Genomic DNA, 20,921 nt, shown 5'->3' with positions numbered 1-20,921 from the left:
AATGTTTTATTTATTCCTTTTAAAAGTTGGGGAGGGCAATGGCTGGGAAGTAGTCAGCGTAGTTGGGTTAGAATAAATTACAATCTGCCCAGCTACAGTGTACTAAGCTAAAAATAAATATAAAGGCCTCTGTGTTCCTTCAGGAACAAGGGAGGTGTAGAAAAGCACCAGATAATACTTAAACATTATTTTTATGTTTATGTATGGCCTGTGTGTGTGTGTCTATGTTATGAGAGTACGGATGCCTTTGGCCATCAGAAGAGGACATCGGATTCCCTGGAGTTGGAGCTTACGGGCAGTTACGGGCAGTTGTGAGCCCTGGAACGTGCATGCTGGGACCTGAATCAAGTCCTCTGGAAGACCAGGAAACCCTCTTGATCACTGAGCCATCTCTAGCCCTGTTCAACTTGTTCCTATGTCAAACACAGCTTGCTAAATGACCTGTTTGTCTGAGTTCAGGGAAGTATTCATTTTGGTAATAAAGAAATTAAGGCCTATAAGTCTACTGTACATATCAAATGTTCACACAAAAAAAACCAAAAACAAAGAAACAACAACAACAACAACAACAACAAAACCCTCATGCTCTTCATTAGTAAAGCAATTCTCGCTAGAGGAAGCAGCAGCGGTATCCAACCACATTGTTACTTCAGATCAAGGGACTTCCATTCTCCACCCACTCCTGCGTGAAAATCAGGTTCCTTTTTGAACTTTGAAGTGTGTGTTAACATCTGCAAGCATCCTAAGGGAAATTGGCACGAGGTACATCGTGTATGCTATTTTTAATTCCACAGGGGGGAGGGGAAAAGATAAATTAAGTTTCTCTGTATGAAACTTGGAATAGAAACGCTTTTCAGAAGTCTACTTAAAAAAAAAAAAAAAGGTTTTCAAAGACACCAACAAACACAAGCGCCCATACCACTAGTAATCTCCATACAGTATATCAGGACACAGTAATAAACCCTGGATGTTGGTGAGCTTTTGAATAACTTTTTCCTCTTTCTTTTAAAAATATTCCTTATTTTGTTTTATGTCCATGGATGTTTGCCTGCATGTATGTTTATGTACCGCATGTGGCAAATGTGTGTGTGTATGTGTGTGTGTGTGTGTGTGTGGTGTGTGTGTGTGTGATACCCAAAGAGGCCAGTCAAAGGGATCAGATCCCTAGAAGCTGGAATCACAGACCGTCATGAGGAGCCACCATGTGGGTTCTGGGAATTGCACCCAGGCGCTCTGGAAGAGCAGGCAGTGCTCTTAACTGCAGAGTCATTAGTCTAACCCAACTTCATTTTTAATTATGTGTATTTGTGCTCATCTGTGTGGGGAATGTACTCATAAGTGCGGGCACCTGACGTGTCTCAGAGGTGCCTCTTGGAGCGAGAGATGTAGACAGTTGTGAACCACCTGGCATGGTTCTCAGAGCCAAACGTAGTCCCTCTGGGAGAACAGCACTCACACTTTATGCTGCTGATCCATCTTGTGATGGTCTGAGTAGGAATGGTTCCCATGGACGTTTGTGTTTGAATGCTTGACCCATAGGGAGTGGCACTATTAGGAGGTGTGGCCTTGTTGGAGTGGGTGTGGCCTTGTTGGAGGAAGTGTGTCACTGTGGGAGCCAACTTTGAGGTCTCTTATGCTCAAGTACCCAGCCTTACGCTGAACTCTCTCCCCTTATTGCCCCAACGCAAAGCCTTCCTCCTCTAAGTTCCTTCTTGTTGGGTAGAGCGAGAGAAACCAATACCAAGATCTTCTTATGCTCCTTACTCAGGCTGCTCTCACATTCCTAGACTCAAGTGACTGCCCGCTGGCTCCTGGGACTCCAGATGCAGGTGGCCACGCCTATCCCAGAAGTTTGAGAAGCTGGAGGACCACGCCTTTAATATCAGAATTTGGGAGGCAGAAGCAAGAGGACTGATTACTACAAGTTTGAAGCCTTTCAGGATTACCTAGTGTGACTCTGTCACAAAAAAAGAAAAACAAAGTTTTAGAGGCACTAGCTCAAAGCAAATAAGTAGGGGTGCATTGTTTCACACAGCAAGAAATCGAAAGATAGGAAATTCTGGTTAAGTCGCCAAAAGACACAGCCTAGGTACTCTTGAACTTTTTGCTTTGGCATTCTCAGTGTTTGTCCGTACAGGTAACCGTTCTTTGTGACAAAATAGTCCCATAGCACAAGCACCATCTTGTGTTCTCTCTCTCTCTCTCTCTCTCTCTCTCTCTCTCTCTCTCTCTCTCTCTCTCTCTCTCTCACCAAGGCTGCTCTTCTTCTATTTACTTTCTCTAAAGGAAAAACAAATATTTTCTCAGAGGGCCTGAAATATAGCTCATTGGTAAAGTGCTTATCTAGCATGGACTAGGCCCTCGCTTCAATTTCTGGAGGAGGGGATGGAGAGATGGAGAGAGGGAGGGAGGGAGGGAGGCAGGGAGGGAGCTTGTTAGTTGTGGCACACACCGGTGAGCCTAGCAGTGAAGCAGAGGCACAGGCCTGGTATGGTAGCACATACTTTTATTTCTATCATGTGGGAGACACAGGCAGGACCTCTGTGAGTCTGAGGCCATCCTGGTCTACAAAGTGAATTCTAGGCCATCCAGGGCTGCATAGTGAGACTTGACTCAAAAACAAACAAACAAACAAACAAGCAAACGAACATCAGAATCAGGAGGCTCTGTTCAAGGTTATCGTGAACTGAAAGTTTAAAGTAGAAAGCTCAAGGCCATCCCTGGCATATTTTGAGACCTTGTCTCAAAACAAAACAAAAGTGTACACACCACCACACATGTACACACACACACACACACACACACATACTCACATATTTCCTAGACACCCCTGGGACAATTTCTCCCTGTGTTTCATTTGTCAGAAAAGAGTCAGACTGTCATCTGACCGAGGTGGGGAATGGCCTTGGTATTGCTTGAATCTATCATGGTTTGTTTCCAGGAGCTGGGAAGGTGTCCGTGTCCATTTCATTCCCTTGGCATTGCCAGTGGACAGCTGAAGGAAATGAAACCTTTATCAACCAGGGCCACTATACTTCTTTTCTCCTCCCACACTTCTGACAGAAGTGATTTAGGGGAAGAAGGATTCATGTGGCTTGTGGTTTTGGTGTGCATCATGACCAAAAAAGCATGGTAGCAGGATTGGCTCAGTCCATGTCTGCCACAGTGTGAGGCCACTGGTATATCATGGCAGACAGGAAGAGACCAGGACTGGAAGCAAGGTCAGGTTGTCATCCTCAAAGTCCACCTGAGTAACCTGCCTCCAGCAGCAAGGCATGGGGGGGGGGGCATTTCACATTTAAACCAGGATAGTTCTAATCCTTGCAGGGTAAGTGTGGGCTGGGTAAGTCAGATGAGACAGAGTAGTGTTAGTAACAAGCAAACCAAACGTTTAATACAGGGGCATGCCCTAAACCTCAGCGGTTCTTACAAATACTGAGGATGAGTCTATTGATCAGGAGTGAGCTAGACCAATGTGGATCGGCTACAAGTCATCTGTGTGAAGGGTAGAGTGCAAGACAGAGTGGAGAGAGATCAGGAGGTTGCAGAAAGAGAAATAATCAACGAGACCAACGTTAAAGACTTGCAAAAGGAAAGAAAAAAAGAAAAGGGAGAGAAGGAGGGGAAGGAGGAGGGAAAGAAGAGAAGAAAGAAAAGGAGCCGTGAACGTTGATTTCTTTATTTTTAGAAGTTATTTATTTATTATATGTAAGCACACTGTAGACACTCTTGCTTCTCACCCTGGCCCTGCTTGCTCGATGTAGCTGTCTTCAGATACCCTAGAAGAGGGCATCAGATCTCATTACAGATGGTTGTGAGTCTTCATGTGGTTGCTGGGATTTGAACTTACAACCTTCGAAGGTTTCTTACACACCAAAGCAGCACAATTCTGAGACTTTCAAATGGAGGAGGCCTGTATTTTCAGCACTTGGGAATTAGAGGCAGGAGGATCAAAAGTTCATCCTTGTCTTCCTAGCCAGTTCCAGGCCTTCTTGGGCTATGTGACAACCTGCCTGCCCCCTACCCCACTCCAGCCCCAAAGGAAGAAGAATCTTTAGGAAAAAAATGATGATGGAGGGATGATGTCAGAAAGGAAACAGGGGCTTCTCAAATCACAGGGACTTTACCCTTGACCTTGATTGTCTCAAAAACCGAACAGCTAAGTTAGGAAGTGGGGAGAGAAAGGGACGTGGGGCCAGAGTGCTGGGCCTTTCTGAGTGTTGTGAGAGGAATGCAAATCTCTGCACCTGGAGCTCTGGCTTGGCCTGAGCCTTCTCTGTGTTAAGCCCTGCAGGTGATTCTGCAGCTAGAGCCTCTGCGTGCCAGGGGACTGTTTATGTAGCACCTACCTGCCCGCGCTCTGCAGCCAGGAGACTATTTTGAGCCTTCTATTTCAGGAAGTGTTTTTTACTTTGCTCTTTGGTGTTCACTGCAGCAAGGTACACATGTGCGTTCAGACAGCCAGTCAGCCAGACACACTGAGGAGGATGTCTAGAGCTCACAGAGCAGGACACCTTTAGCTCCATTTGATGGTATTCTTGTTGGACCAGGTGCCACATCCATTTTCTTTAAATTTTTTAGTTAGCCTGGTCTGGTGGCACAGGAGGGTCATCCTAGCTACTCAGGAGACTGAGGCAGGAGGATCACAAGTTCAAGGTCTGTTGGGGCTACAGAGTTTAAGAGCAACCTGGATAACTTACTAAATGCACACACACACACACACACACACACACACGCATGACTGTGGCTGAGGAGATGGCATAGTTGGTAAGGTATTTGTCACACAACCACAAGGACTTGAGTTTAACATCACAGAATCCAAAAACAAAAAAACTGAGCATGTTGGTGCATGCTTATAATCCCAGTACTGGGGAGGCAGAGACGGGTGGATGCCTGGGGTTTTCTAGGTCTCCCAGGTTCAGTGGAGACCTAGAGAACAAAGGTACCAAATGAAGCTGTAGACAGCGTGGAATCACATCAGGTTTGGCTTAGTTAAGATGGCTGCTACTGGATGTCCCAGGAGCAAGCAATAAAAGAGACTGTTAGGTAACTCATCGTATAACCAGCTCTGGAAGGAAGTCACTCTTGTGTGATTTTTCTATAAAATGTCCTCGGGACCAAAGGTGCATGCTCTCACCTGATAGAAAGTTATGTCCCAATTGCCAGCAGTTCCGAGGTCTCCCATCTCCTGCTTATCCTCCATCTCTGGAATACTAACTCAACTGCATTAGGACCCTATCTCAAAAAATAAGATGAAGGGGCTGTTGACATGGCTCAGCAGATTGCTATACTAGCCTGACATTCTGAGTTTGATCCATTGTGCTGATTAGTTTTATGTTAACTTGACACAAGCTAGAGTCATTTGGAAAGAAGGAACCTCAACTGAGAAAATGCTCCCACCAGATTGACCTGCGGGGCATTTCTTAATTAATGTGGGAGGGCCCAGCCTAATGGAGCCATCCCTGGAAAGGTGGTCGTGGGATGTATAAGAAAGTCTGAGCAAGTCATGAGAGCAAGCCAGTAAGCAGCACTCCTCCATAGCTTCTGCTTTAGTTCCGACCTCCAGGTTCCTTCATTGAGTTCCTGCTCCTACTTCCCCCAGTGATGGACTGTCACCTGGAAGTATAAGATGAAATAAATCCTTTCCTAGCCAAGTTGCTTTTGGTCATGGTATTTGCTCACAGCAACAGAAACCCTAATTAAGACATCCCCTGGAAACCATGTAAAGGTACAAAGCAGAGAACCAACTCTACATAAGTTGTCCTCTGACCTCCAAATGAAATCTAAACAAATAAGGTAGAAAGGAATTGAAAGCACCAGATCTTAAAACCTGGCCCTCCAAACATAGATACATTCAAGTGTACATGTAACCATAGCAACCTGGAATCTCCCCATAGGGATGAGTACATAGCTCACTGGTAGGGGTGTGTCTCGCCAGTGTTCTACTTCTGTGAAAAGACACCATGACCACTGCAACTCTTATCAAAGAAAGCATTTAATTAGGGCTTGCTTATAGTTTCGGAGATTTAGTCCATTTTCATGACGATGAAAACATGGTTACATAAAAGCAGACATGTGCAAGGGAGAAGCTGAGAATTCTACATCCAAATCCACGGGCAACAGGAAGAGACTACATCTTTTTTGAAACTTCAAAGTCCACTCTGAGCAACACAAGTCTTAGTCTTCCAACATGTCTTAGTCAGGGTTTCTATTCCTGCACAGACATCATGACCAAGAAACAAGTTGGGGAGGAAAGGGTTTATTGAGCTTACACTTCCACATTGCAGTTCATCACTAAAGGAAGTCAGGACTGGAACTCAAGCAGGTCAGGAAGCAGGAGCTGATGCAGAGGCCATGGAGGGATGTTTCTTACTGGCTTGCTTCCCCTGGCTTGCTCAGCCTGCTCTCTTATAGAACCCAAGAATACCAGCCCAGGGATGGCACCACCCACAAGGGGCCCTCCCCCCTTGATCACTAATTGAGAAAATGCCCCACAGTTGGATCTCATGGAGGCACTTCCCCAAATGAAACTCCTTTCTCTGTGATAACTCCAGCCTGTGTCAAGTTGTCACACAACACTAGCCAGTACACAACACCTTCTAATCCTTTTAAATAGAGCTACTCCCCAGTGACCAAATATTCCAATCTATGAGCCCATAGGGGACATTCTCATTCAAAATACCATAGGGTGTTACTTAGATGTGTGAGGCCCTAAATTCAATCTCCAGAACTGCTCCCAAATAAAAAGCATACCTTTATATATCCAACTTTATTGTTTGTGGCTTTTATTTTGTTTGTTCTTTGAGATAGTCTCATTGTATAGCCCAAGGTAGTCTCCAGCATATAATCCTTTGCTTCAGTCTCCCAAGTGTTGGGATTGTAGGCATGAGCCACCCCACCAATCTATTTGCTTATTTTAAATATTATCACTGTATCTGTGTGCACATGTGTGCACTCTCATGCCAATGCATACAAGCCACGATGCACATGTGGAAGTCAGAGGATAACTGCTGGGAACTGGCTCTAGCTATTGAACTCAGGCTTGAAAAGCAAGTATTCCTACCACTGGGCCATATGAAAGGCCCTTCACCCACTGGGCCATCTCAAAGGCCCTTCACCCACTGGGCCATATGAAAGGCCCTTCACCCACTGGGCCATATGAAAGGCCCTTCACCCACTGGGCCATCTCAAAGGCCCTTCACCCACTGGGCCATCTCAAAGGCCCTGAGTATGTATTTTCCCTTGCCTTGAGTTCATAGATGAAGGGCCACTAATTATGTTGTGTTTCCTGAGACTGCCTCTCCATTGCCTAAATATGTAAGTCTGTACCCCTAAACATGGAAGACCAAGCCTTCTGTGCTCTCAACTGCTCATTTCTTGTGTTTCCTACTATGGGGCCCTGACAGAACCTCTTCTCTACAATGAGAATTCTATGGAAGGGAACTAAGAAAAATTGAAGACTTGTCTAACAGAATCCTACAGATCAGGACTTTGTAAATTTTCTCCATTCATGACTGTTACTTGCCTGTTCCATTTTAATGTGATCATAGGCATATTTGGTATATAAAGTAGCTATACAAATCAAATGTTAATTGATAATTAATCAAAAAGTATTTAAGGAAATTCTTTGGCATGTATAAATTTTTACCACTTATTCAATATTAAGCACCAAATATGCAAACACAATGCAATCCAAAGATAGGCTAATTTTATACTTATCAACTGAACAATAATAGTAGGGAAATATTAAAAGTCTTTGTTTTCTGTAAGTGAATTATTACGTTTTTATTAAGAACAGAAACTTGCATGCACAGTAAAGACACTGCAGTTCAAAATATATGGCAGTTGCGAATCTCAGCTGAGGTGTCTCGGGCAGCATTGATTAGCGCTGTGTAGTGTGACTGAGTGCATAGCACAAGGTGTGCCTGTGTCGTGTGCTTGGACCTAAGGCTTCACGATGTCATACACGGCAGCATGGCTGAGCACTGCCAGAAACAGCTTGGATTTATTGTGTTTGATTTCTAATTAACTTTTGGTTGTTGCATGTTCGCTGTTGCCAGATTTTTTTTAACAATGTCCATATTCATCAAGCCTATGTCGATTGTGACCCACAAATCAATACACAAATGAAGCAAAGGTAACTTGTCAACACAATTCTTTTTGCAAAAAGCATTTGCCAAGACCCAAACTAGTCTAGCAAGCACACTTGGCTAAGATGGCTTCTACCTTTTATCCATGACATAGGTGGTGACTTTGATGAGAGTTCTGTCTCACAATCTATAGTGAATGACTTATAGCTGTGAAGGGGAGGGGAAAGGTTCAGGAACTATTAATCCTTATCAGGTAACTAGCCTTGATAGAGAAAACCTAACTATCTTGGATAGGAAAAAAAATTCTCACCACTATGTTAACCTATGAAGTTCAGAGGGCACATTTAGCCCTATAACACACTCAAATGAAAAAGGAATGCATTAAGGTTTAATGTTAGGAAAATGCTCTATGTACAGTGAGACAGAAACACAAAAGAGAGGGGTTTTAAATCAGTGAAGGGTTAGAGAGATTCCTATCTGCCCTCGGAACAGAGTCTTGAGAAAAAGTTGAAAGTGGCTTTGTGAAGGTGGAGATGTAGGCTTCCAACTGAAGGGACAGTGTCGCAAATTCAGGGAGGCTAAAACAGCACAGCAGGTCCAGGGGTCCAGAGATGCTCAGACGTCAGAGCCTCAGAGGTGCTGCTTGGGCTCTAGAGAGGGAATTAGGAGACAACCAAGAACCCCACCACAGCTGGGGCAGCAGTGGCAGTCCTCGGTCCTTCAGTTTGGGACTAACTAGGATGGTTGGTCACACCAGAAGAGCAGCTGTAAGGCAGAAGGTCATATGCGTCATGGAAAGAGGCACACTTGAGCCCCTAAACCCCTGAGGGATGGGGGTGTCTTTAGCAAAGAAAGGCAGAGGTTGCATGGCCAACCACAGGAGCCAAAGAGGTCAACACCCATGCTTTGCAAGGAAAGGGAGGCCCAAGTCTCCAAGCTCTGCTAGTCACCGCATGTGGAGAAATTAAGATCCAACGACCGTAAAGGGGAGAATGGCATAGACAGGAGGGCTAGGAGGGAGGAGGGCGGAGCCCGTGTGCATTCTTTGCAGCCAATCACATGGCTCTATAAGTTTTGTCTTCCACATCTGTAAAATGGGATAATACCTACCTCCCTGGTTCGTTTTGATGATCAAACAGCCCAGTGTGTGTAAAGCAGAGTGGTAGACTATAAAGCCCTCCATGAGGTTACTAATGTGAGCATTGTTGCACCCCGCCTCTGTCACATTCAACCACATCAGTCTGGACAGGGTGAATTTGATGATCATCACATTGCCTCCTGCTTTTCAATAGCATTATGTCATCATGAATAAACTCTGAGCGTTAGCTGGCTTGAAGGGGGGTTGAGAGTTGCTGGGGAGAATCCCTGGGGAAGAGGCAGTCCAGAATCTTCTCTTCCCCTCTACATATTGTAAACATTTACATTGGGGAAAGCAGGAGCCAGCCACAAAGCTGAGTTGTACAAGCTAAATTCCCTGAGCACCCGCATGTGGGACAAGGGAGCTGACTTCCCAAAGCTGGTCCTGACATTTGTGTAAATACACATATCTTTCCCTACACACACACACACACACACACACACACGTACACAAATAAAGCAAATAAAGTGAGATGGAAAGAACAAGGGAGTGCCAGTCAGTGGTGGGGCACACCTGTAATCCCAGCACTCTGGGAGGCAGAGGCAGGCAGATTTCTGAATTCGAGGCCAGCCTGGTCTACAGAGTGAGTTCCAGGACAGCCAGGGCTACACAGAGAAACCCTGTCTCAGAAAAAAACAAATCCAAAAAACCAAAAACAACAACAACAACAACAACAACAAAACACACACACACAAAAAAAAAAAAAAAAAGAAAGAAAAAAGAGACAGAGGAACAGAAGAGAAGGGAAGAAATTTGTTCTAGACTCCAAAGTATGCTTGCAAGGGTAAGTTTAAGCAGTATTTGCTCACGATAATCCCTGTGGCAGAGGACAAGGCTCAGGCAGAAGGGCGTCTGGCATGTAGGAAGCCCTGGACTTGATACCCAGTGCCACATAAACTCAGACCTGCCATTTCAGAACTCAGGAGGCAGAGGCTCTCTCTCTTTCTCTCTCTCTCTCTCTCTCTCTCTCTCTCTCTCTCTCTCTCTCTCTCTCTCAATATAGTTCTATCTTTTGCCCTGTGTTCTGGGGATCTAACTCAGGTCATCAGGTGTGGGTGACAAGTGCTTTGACTCTCTGAGCCACGCCCTCTGCCCTCTTCTTTCTGATTTGTGCTTTTGAGACAGAGACTCACTTAGCATCTGTGGCTGAGGGTGGCTTTTGACCCCCTATCCTCCTGTCTCCACCCTGGTGGAGAGATTCTGCATGCTGATTCCAATCTGGTGCTGAGATTCTGGGGGGACACCACCACACCTAGCTTCTCCCAGCTCTTATTGCCCATGCTGTCTCTTGTCTGAGTTTCTTTTTGGTGTACACATCCCAATATTTCAAATGTGAACTCAGAGTCTGTCACCAATGTGTGAAGTCTAGACATCTGTGAGCCAGGAGCCTCTTGGGCATTTTTCGAGTATAGGGGAGAATGTGTTGTGTCATGTATTAAATTGCTGTTGTGAGAACGATTTACCTGGAGAGGTGTAAATGAACTTCTACCCATCTCTGTAGAGTGCCAGTAAACAAACCAGAGTTCTACTCCACCGAAGTCCAGCTTGGGGAATCAATACATTTATTAGGATTACTTATAGAACTCAGGCGGAAAGTTCCTTCTAGGAATGTAGTTGACTCCAGACAGCTACCCTGTGGAAGGTCCCACCTCAGCATAAATGAAGACCCCTGCCCCTTAGCTTTATAGATGGATTTCCCCATTCTGTTAACCTTTGACTGTTTATGTACTTTAGTACCTCCTGAGATCATGAAGCCACATGCATCAGGACAGAAACACAATTAGTTAGGAGTCTTGCATGGTCTTGGTGGGGACAGAATGACATGGTTCCTGCTCCTGGGACAGGGGCTTGGACCTCCATAATTGTCAAAGGCTGCTGTGGGTATAAGGCTTATTTGTATATTAATGTATATATTCCGCCTTCAAGGAATGTCCTTCCCATTCACATTAATGACTCCATGGTAATCAGAGACAGCACAAGTCCTGGAGGTGAAGGTTTGGCTAATATCTCAGCAAAATAGTAAGCACTGGTATCTTCAGGACATCCCTTAAGGCCGTGGAAAAGAACTCTAAAAATACAGGCTCAAAAAATATACTTTCTCAGGCTGGAGAGATGGATCAGTGGTTAAGAGCACTGATTGCTCTCCCAAAGGTCCTGAGTTCAAATCCCAACAACCACACGGTGGCTCACGACCATCTTTAATGAAATCTGACCCCCTCTTCTAGAGTGTCTGAAGGCAGCTACAGTGTACTTACATATAATAATAAATAAATCTTTGGGCTGGAGTGAACTGAGCCGGAGTGAGCAGAGGTCCTGAGTTCAATTCCCAGCAACCACATGTTGGCTCACAACCATCTGTATAGCTACAGTGTGCTCATATACATAAAATAAATAAATCTTTAAAAATATAAATTTCTCAAAGAATAAGCATGCAATATGAATTATAGGAGGGGCTCTATAAATCTAAAGGAGCAAAAGCAGTTGTGCTGTGAGTCAGCTTGTCAGAAAGGTACTAGAGAAGGAGATAGAGATTTAGGGGAGGGTGATCACACAATATGCCACAGAGAGCTAACTGTTTGTTTTTTAATGCTTACAAAGGCAGACAGATTCCTGAGTTCAGGATTGGTCTGGGACATAGCAAAGTTAGGCCCAGGTGTGGTAGAAATAGTAATTTCAGGACAGATCACACCTAGCTAGTTCGCCTGTGCTTAACAGAGGCAGGCAGAGCTCGGAATTCTTTTGTGATGTTAAAAGAAAATGTGTGCTCCTTGTCTCCTAAGAATTAGGGGCTGAGCTGTTGGGATGTTGATTCAAAGGATAATCAAAAGGAAACCTGGAGGAAATGACTGGATCGATATATAAAACAAAAGACTGGGCTTATGATCTGCAAGAGATGAGCTATCCAGAGAATGTTTTAGAATAAACATTCTAAACAGAGAACTGTTTGGAGAACTATCAGAAAACAAAGATAAAATTCCTAGACACCCTTCCTCAGAACCCATCTCCAAGCCAAGTCCTTGGCAGGTGGTAGTGGTTGGCATCTCAGACGAGAGTCTAGAGACCCTTTGCATCCCCTCTTTCTCAGAGGAAAGATCGGATACTGAGGGTCTCTGGCAATGATGAGGAGTCACAGCCCTTTTGATAAAGACAATGTCTCCTGCGGTTAGAGGGTGGCACGTGACAATGCTTATGGAATTGGGTTTCAGGTTACACTCTTCCTTTTAAACTCAAATCTGCCATTGTCTCCTTGGGATGAAGCTTTAGAGTACTAGTACACACTATTAAGAGCCTATATTCTGGAGCAGATGATCTGTGTGTGAGACCTTAGAGAAATCACCAAACCCTTGATCCTACACTGTCCTCAAATATAACATGCAGATACTTGCATTAGTGCATACTTCATAGAATACTTTTAAAATATATATGTGTGTGTGTACGTTTATATATGTGTATATATTAATTTGTTTACAAATTACCTCCCACCCCCTTTTTGTGCAACAAAGGATTGATCCCAAGGCCTTGTCAGACAAGCTTCTGATATCCCAGCCATGTTTTAATGTTTATTTTAAGATGGTCTCACCAAACTGCTCAGGTTGGCCATGAACTCACCCGTAATCCAGGAAGGACTTGAATTTGCAGTCCTGCCTCAGTTTCCCTAACCGTCTGGAATTGCAGGCTAGGAATCACTGGCTCATCCTTCTCCACCCATCTCTGACCCCTGAGTGTCAGCTTGTCTAGAGACCTGCAGAAGTGTTTTCACATAAAGTAAACTTTAAGAAGATAGATTGTTTTCTCTGTATTTTGAAGACAAAACCAGATTTATATATCCCTCAAATACTGTATTCCTCTTCATTCTAGCTCTCAGAAACGGCAGGATGTGCCTGGGTTGGCCATTTAGGAATAGGCGTGGGAGTGGGAATACGACAGTGCTTTATTTATCTAACCTGTGCTTTTAAAGCAGCGATAGCATCATTTCTTTCATTTTGTGTGGCAATTGAAGGAACCCGGCGTTTCACAGTTCACGCTAAAAGCATATTAATCGATGAGATTTTAGTGAGAAGGAGAGGGAAATAATGTAATGATGGGAAATCTTCCTAACATCACAGAGCCTTTTCAGAGCATGAAAGGCAAACCCAGGAATTGAGAACAGACACTCCTGCTAAAACTCATTGTCAAGGATGGAACCTTGAACCCCGAGGCAGAGTTCCTGCCGCTGCTTCACCAACAATGCAGCTTTAAGCCTACGAGAGATGGGAAATTTGTTATCAGATGACTCATGTGGGGAAATCCAGTTCATTGGTGCCAAAGATGAAAGAGAAAGATTAGGCATTTAAGTGCTGAGGTTCCACTCAGCCTTGTGAATGAACTCCAGCTATCTTGGATGGAGAGAAAAGAAAGAAGGCAGTTACTCAAGCTCAAGAAAATAAAAAAAATGTTAAAGAGCTCTATGGATTTAAATAATAAAACTTTATGCTTACAGCATGTTTAATCTTTCAAATAGCCTAACTACTTTTATTTCAAAACATCCTAAAAGATTTTCTTAATAAATTTTACATGAGTAACTTTTTTTACTTTTTTTGTCTTCAGCTATTTTGAGATTCAGAACTGGATTTCCCATCACCCCCCAACCCTTTTTTTTTTTTTTTTTTTTTTTTTTGGAATTCTTTCCAAAAGAACCTTTCCTCTCCTTGTAATGAAGGGCTTGGTCTCCTCCTGGTAGGTCCAGTTGAGAACTCTCTTGATTTCAAGGGCTCTGCCTTAGTCTTTGGACAGACAGTTGATAGATTCACAGTCTGGTGGTGTTATCAGGAGTGGTGGAATTAGGAGTTGTGGCATAGGAAGCACGTTGCTGGGCGCGTGCCTGGAAGGGTTCAATTTGTGTGTGACTCTTTGCTGTCTAGTCACCACGAGAAGAGCATCTCTGTTGGGCTCCATCCTTCTACCATGATGCTCTGCTTCATCACCGATCCTGAAGCCACCAGCCCAAATAAAGCCTTACGTTTACATTACCTCCCTTGAACATTTTGTCACAGTCATAAAAAGTCTGACCACACCCATAATACCCTTATGAAAAGTTTTATGACATCCACTTATAGAGAAACTTTGATTTGCACCCGACCCCCCCCCCCCCCCCCCCCGTCTTCGTCTCTTCTGTTTCTGTCTCATTTTAGTCCAGCCCAGCATGGAACTCTATATAGGTCAACCTGCCATCAAACTCAGCACGATCCTCCTGCTTCTGCCTCCTGAGCACCCAGGCCTGGGTTAATCAGGTGCTCCACCCAGGTGCTCCACCATTCATTTTTTTTAAATTTTTTTTTAATAATTATTATTCTATATATTTATATTTATTATAAGTACACTGTAGCTGTCTTCAGACACACCAGAAGAAGGTGCCTGGTCCCACTGAGGATGATGGTTGTGAGCCACCATGTGGTTGCTGGGATTTGAACTCAGGACCTTTGGAAGAGCAGTCGATGCTCCTGACCACTGAGCCATCTCTCCAGCCCTCCACCATTCACTTTTCTTTCCTGTGCTCTCCTCCCTCCCATCTGTTGGAATGAGGATAGAAATCAGATAGTAAATTTCCTAAAACTCCAGGTGGCCATATCAATCCTTGTTGGTTTTTGTTGTTTTTGTGGTTTTTGGTTTGTTTTGTTGTTTTGTTTGTTGTTTGTTTGTTTTGCTGGACAGGAAGTGCTGTCACTGCTAGTCACACACCGCCCCCCCCCCCCCCCAGGGAGAGAAAGGACCAGAAGGCCAATGCACCTCCTCACCCAGTGCACACGGGCGCATGCTCAGCGTTCGGCACCCACCAGGAGGCGCTGCGTCCAGCAACCTGCTGCCTTCTAGGATTCAGGTGGGGCAACACCTAGCTGAAGAAAGCTTGCGCTGATTCCAGCAGAGAGACGGCCGAGCTCCAGCACATTAAGATTTGACTGGCCTTTGACTGCATAGTAGTGTGTGTTCCAACAGAGCAAGACAGAAGCCACTACTGTGTGTGTGTGTGTGAGTGTGTGTGTGTGTGTGTGTGTGTGTGTGTGTGTGCTTGTGTGTGAATATGTGGAGGTCAGTGGGGTTGATGTCAGGTGTCTTTCTCAATGGCTCTCTATACCTGCTACTGTTCCTTTTGTTGTCTAGCCTTAAGGTCACACTCTGTCATTACTCCAGTGGGTCAACCTTGTCCAGTGTAAGTCAGAGCTCACAGAGGTGTGACTGCTGAGAGATGAGGATCATGGGAGACAGTTGCACTTTGGTAAAACTCTTGTTCATCAGCTCTTGCCTTGGTGGTTGCTTTTCAATAGGCACATCTGCCTGTTGGAGGGGCTGAATAAGCATTGTCTAGTTCTAGGTATCTCCTTTCTCTCTCCTTTTCTGCTTCTCTCTCTCTCTCTCTCTCTCTCTGACATATCATTGTCGCTCTCTGCTCCTCACCCCCACCTCACAAATGCTGGAATTAATAGTGTGCTCCTACCTTAAAAAAATAGTATACTTAAGATAGTTTAAGATAGTTGATTTAAAGTACTTGTCTAGTCAGACTAATTTCTTTTTATAATATGTATGAATGTATACATGTCTTTATTTATTTTTTTGTGTGTGTGTGAGAGCGAGCAAGCGAGACAGACAGAGGCAAAGAGAGAGGGAGAGACGGAGAAAAAGAGAGACACACAGAGAGAGGCAGAGAGAGACAGAGATACACAGAGAGAGGCAGAAAGAGACAGATACACACACACACACACACACACACACACACGGGGCGGGGGATATTCATGGAGGTCAGAGAATCTTTGAGAATCATTTGTTTCTCTCCTTCTTATGTGGGCTCCAGGGACTGAAGTCAGGTCGATGGGCCTGGGTGACGAGTTCTCCCCGCCCTGAGCCATCTTGCTAGCCAGAGCCAGTCTCATTTCTACGCTCCTCCTCCGCCTTCCCCTTTTTCTCCACCTTCTCTCTCTTCATGAATACACAATGCTTCGCTGCTCCTGTGTGCTGACTTCTGTGCTGACTTCTTTGCTGACGCTGAAGGTGGGGCTTTTGAACACCATCCCATAACCGAGACTCAGGTCTCATTTCCGCAGGACTTTCTGGCTTTAGCTGCTGGGGCTGTCGCTGTCGGTGTGACATTTCTCCAAACTGCTTTTCTAATGATGCCTCCTTTGTGTTGTGTGGTCTCTGGAGATTATTACTTTAGTGGTCAGCTAATGTTTTAACACAAATTTCCTTTAAACCTCCTAAGTTTTAAACAAAAAAAGGAAGCCCTCACTCCTAGGTCCTTGCTGATTAGCTTTGTGTCTGAGCCAACACCGAGGCCATTTATAGCTTTGCCTTCCCATCCTACTTGGGATAAGGCTAAAGATAAGCCAAAAGTGAAAGTTCAGATCTCTTCATATCTTATCTGAGGATATGTCCCGCCCCGGACATGTGCACATAGCTTGCTAAAATAAAACACCACTTTCATATTGTGGGGTGTGGGTGCACGCGCACACCACGGTCCATGTGTGGTGGTGAGAGGACACCTTGTAGGAGTAGCTGCTGTCCCCAGGGCCTGGACTTCAGTTTTCGGGCTGTGTAACAAGACCGTTACCAGCTGGGCCATCTTGCTGGTCCTGCACATGGCTGATGTGGTTCCTGTACATGCGCAGGTCTGTTTCAAAGCTTTCATCCTTCAGATGTGGTTATCTACGGTCTTTCCTCTCAGACTTCCCACATATTTGTTATTTGCATCAACGGTTACCCTTTCCCCTAGAAAACAGAGACTTCTCTGATTGCCTTCGGATGTTTTCAAGGACTCTCCAAGATGGAGACGCTTTTTCTCTTGAGTGTTCTGAGATTGATGAGAAAAGCACATGTCCTTGATGCTGGCCCTCTAGGGAGCCTCCACACAGACCGAAGCATGTGAGGCTTCCTCAGGAAGAGGGTCCCCGCGCTTCTTCCTAACCACAAACCAGGAATCCACACTGTAAACCGGGGCTGTGTCCTCTGGGCTGTTTCTCTACTAGGGTTGGGGTGGGAGGCAAGCTGTGTGGAAACTGGACGAACCTCTTAGCATTAAGCTCTTTCTCTCTCTTTATCCTCCTCCTCCTCTTCTTTTTAAAAAGATTTATTTATTTATTTTATGAATGTGAGTATGCTGTCACTGTCTTCAGAAGAGTGCATTGAATCCCATTACAGACAATTGTGAGTCACCATGTTGTTGCTTGGGATTGAACTCAGGACCTCTGGAAGAGCAGTCAGTGTTCTTAGCCACTGAGCCATCGCTCCAGCCCCTGGCCTCCTCATCTACTGTCTACTCTTCTTTCTCCTCCCTCCTTCTCTCCCTTCCTCCTTCTCTCTCCCCGTCTCTCTCTCTCTTTGTTACTCTCTGTTTCTGCCTCTGTCTGTCTGTCTGTCTGTCTGTCTCTGTCTCTTTGTTCCTCTGTCTCTGTCTCTTGGTTTCTCTCTGTCTCAAATCTCTGTTTCTTTGGTTCTCTGTCTCTGTCGCATATCTGTGTCTGTCTGTCTGTCTGTCTCTCTCCATCATCTATGAACCTCTAATTCTTTTCTCTCCTTTGTTGACTCTCCCACTTGAAGGTTAAAAACATGATTAATCTTCTCTTGAGCTTAAGAAAATGGTGTAAACAATCAACACCAGGAAAATTAGCTCCCGTTCCCTCAGTCTCAAACTCCGCTCTAGGCAGTGAGCCATGTCTTCTCCTTCAGCAGGGTTTGGAATGAAGCGCCTGTCTGCCCTCCCTGTTCCCGGCTCAGCCCTCCCACCCTTGCTTTGACTTTCAGAAAGCTGCTGAAACTGCCGTGGATGACACCTCCGTGGACTGTTCGGCACTTAAAACTGATCAGCTATTTTAAAAACAAAACACTAAAATTTAAAACTATCGGTTTAGATGGTTAAATAACAATAAAAATCAGTCAGTGAGCAGCACACCTCCACAGTCTCTGCGTCAGCTCCTGCCTTCAGAATCCTGGTCTGCTTGAGTTCCTGTCCCAGCTTCCTTCGGTGGTGGTGGTAGACTACAGTGTGGAAACATAAGTCCAATAAACTCTTTTCCTTGCCAACTTGCTTTTTTGGTCATGGTGTTTTGCAACATCAATAGAAACCCTAACTAAGACAATTGCTGAACAACCGTTTCTCCAGTCTATTTCTGTATAAATATCTCTATTTTTATTTTTTAGTTCTGTGGCTAAATTCCAAGAGCTGCAGTTTGAAAGGTGTGTATTTGACTCCCAGGTTGCTTTCCTAAACTGTTGGCATTGTGGATGTGAAGCCAGCACTTTGGAGGTAGACACAGGAGGTAGCCTGGGCTACAAAGGTTCAAGGGCTACCTTGTCTACATAAATAAATAAATAAGCCATATTTTTATTAATTCTTTGATAATTTCATACAATCAATGTATTCTGACCAAATTCAGCTTTCCTCTCTAACTCTGCCCATAACTACTCTCTTCTCCCATCCCTTCCCACTCAACTTTGAGATTCCTTTTTTTTCTCTTTTTTCTTCTCCCCATCAAGTCCAGTGTTGTCTTGGGATTATGGTATATGGTTGACATATCAGGGGCACATCGAAGAATACGGACTCTTCCATTCCTATCAGTTATCAAATGACAACAGCTCTTTGGCTATAGGTGGGTTGTTGTGGACAGCCCTGGGGTTGCTTGTATTTTGATGCTAATTCTGCTCTTCTGGACAGGACTTTGAGCTAGGAATGAGTTACATAGTCTGGTGACTACTTGTGAACCATCCCCTAATAAATAAAGGAGCCAATCACTGGCTGAGTAGGTGGGACTTCCTGGTAGGATAGGGGAAGATGGGAAATGTGTGTGTGTGTGTGTGTGTGTGTGTGTGTGTGTGTGAGAGAGAGAGAGAGAGAGAGAGAGAGAGAGAGAGAGAGAGAGAGACCTTTTGGAATGGAGATAAGGGCAAAATGTAGCTGCTAGAGTTTCCCAGAATCTTGGTGGGTCTGTCAGGATTTGCCACCTGCAGAATCAGATTTAATAGGGTGTATAAGATAAGGTTTTAGTTGTTGCACCTAGAGATTGAGTTACCATTATTCCTGAGCTAAGTTTGTGTGGTGTTTTTCTTCTTGTGACGATTCCACTGGGTTCCAGAGAGAAAGGTACTGTAGCAAAGCATGGGTTTGCCTGAGGTGTACCACAAAGGCTGTGGGGGATTTGAAGCACCCACCAGTGGGAACGTAGTGAGCTGGTTGGAGACATTTTGGGAGTTCATGGCCAGAGAGTCTCCATGAGATAAGAACAGGCCGGCCAGGCCGCCAGGGTCGAGAGTAGCAGGCTCAGGTGTGGACACCTGGAGTTCTCTTTAATATTTCCCACAACAGGGGGCTTTCATGCCTACCTTCCTCTCCCCTATTGGGGGTGGGGTCATCTGACTGGTACCTGTGCAAGTCTCGTCATACATGCTGTCACAATTGCCAAGTTGACACGTGCAGCTGCCCCTGTTTTATCTGGAAAAGTTTCCTTGATGTTGCCTACCACCTCTGGCTCTTAGAGTCTTGCTTCCCTTTCTTCTTTGAAGATCCCTGAGCCTCGATGGGCATGGATACGTACGTCCCATCCGGGGCCAAAGACTCCACCATCTCTTTTTCTGCACATTGGCGAGATGTGGGTCTCTATGGATTGAGATCTACTGCAAGGAGAAGCTTCTCTGAAGAGGGTTGAGAGATGCTTAGCCTATGGGATGGTAGTAAGCCATTGGGAGTAGTTTTAATCCTGTGTCCATTCGGGAGAGTAAATAGTGGCTCATCACGTTAATGACCCTTGGTGGTTAAAAGCCCCACTGTCCCTTACCAGCTCTTCTCTCCTTACTATGAGTTGAAGTGTCTTTAATTCACCTAATGTAGTCATCATCTATACTGCTTACTGCCCAAGTCTGCTAACCTAGGCCTGGTCCTGGAAGCTTCTAGCCTCCATACTATCTAACCTAGGCCTAGAATGCTTTCTGCCTCTGCCACTTACTGCTGAATATGCTCGCCCTTTCTTGTTCTTTCTGAGCTTTATCTACATGGCTGGTTTAACTCCGCTGTTCTAGCTTAGACTCCTCTCCGTGCTGCCTGAGTCCTTCTGGCTTCCCTCTCCCCACCTCTCCTGAATGGCTCTGTTTAGCCTCAAAGTAACCCTGGCACTCGGTTCTGATCTTCTGTCTCCATCTCCTTCTCTAGTTTGTTCTGTCTTTACCCGTGCCTAGCTAGTTCTCTTTGCAGCCTGGCTCTGTAAAACTGCCTCGTGTCTGCACCGCCCCCCCAAGCAGCTTCCCTTTCCTCTCGCTTCTCATGAGAAGCTGGGCATATCCTATTCTGTCAACTTTTGCTCTCATTCATCGCTCTGTCTGCTACTCAATTAGATATCACTAATTAACTTTGGTGCTTCTACCGACTAACTTTACCTTCGTTGTTTGGAATTAAAGGCGTATACTAAAGGTGTGTCTGTATCCTAGCCAGAGGCATTAAAGGTGTATGTTAAGGCTGAGCGACACCACAACTGGAAACAAGATATTTTTTTTTCTTCAGTAAATAACAACTATCCAGGGGTCCACAGTGTGATCAGATATTCTTCAAGAACTCCTGACCATACTGTCTTTCAGGGCCACGCTGCCTGCTCTACCTTCAGCCAGTCTTCTGTTCCGTGCCTTTTGGGCCACTTTCCCTGTTTCTCTTCTACACCACAGTACTCAACCAGAGCTCC

This window comes from Apodemus sylvaticus, chromosome 2 (genome assembly GCF_947179515.1).
Source record: "Apodemus sylvaticus chromosome 2, mApoSyl1.1, whole genome shotgun sequence".
NCBI classification, from domain to species: Eukaryota; Metazoa; Chordata; class Mammalia; order Rodentia; family Muridae; genus Apodemus; species Apodemus sylvaticus.
This window is presented reverse-complemented; position numbering follows the sequence as displayed.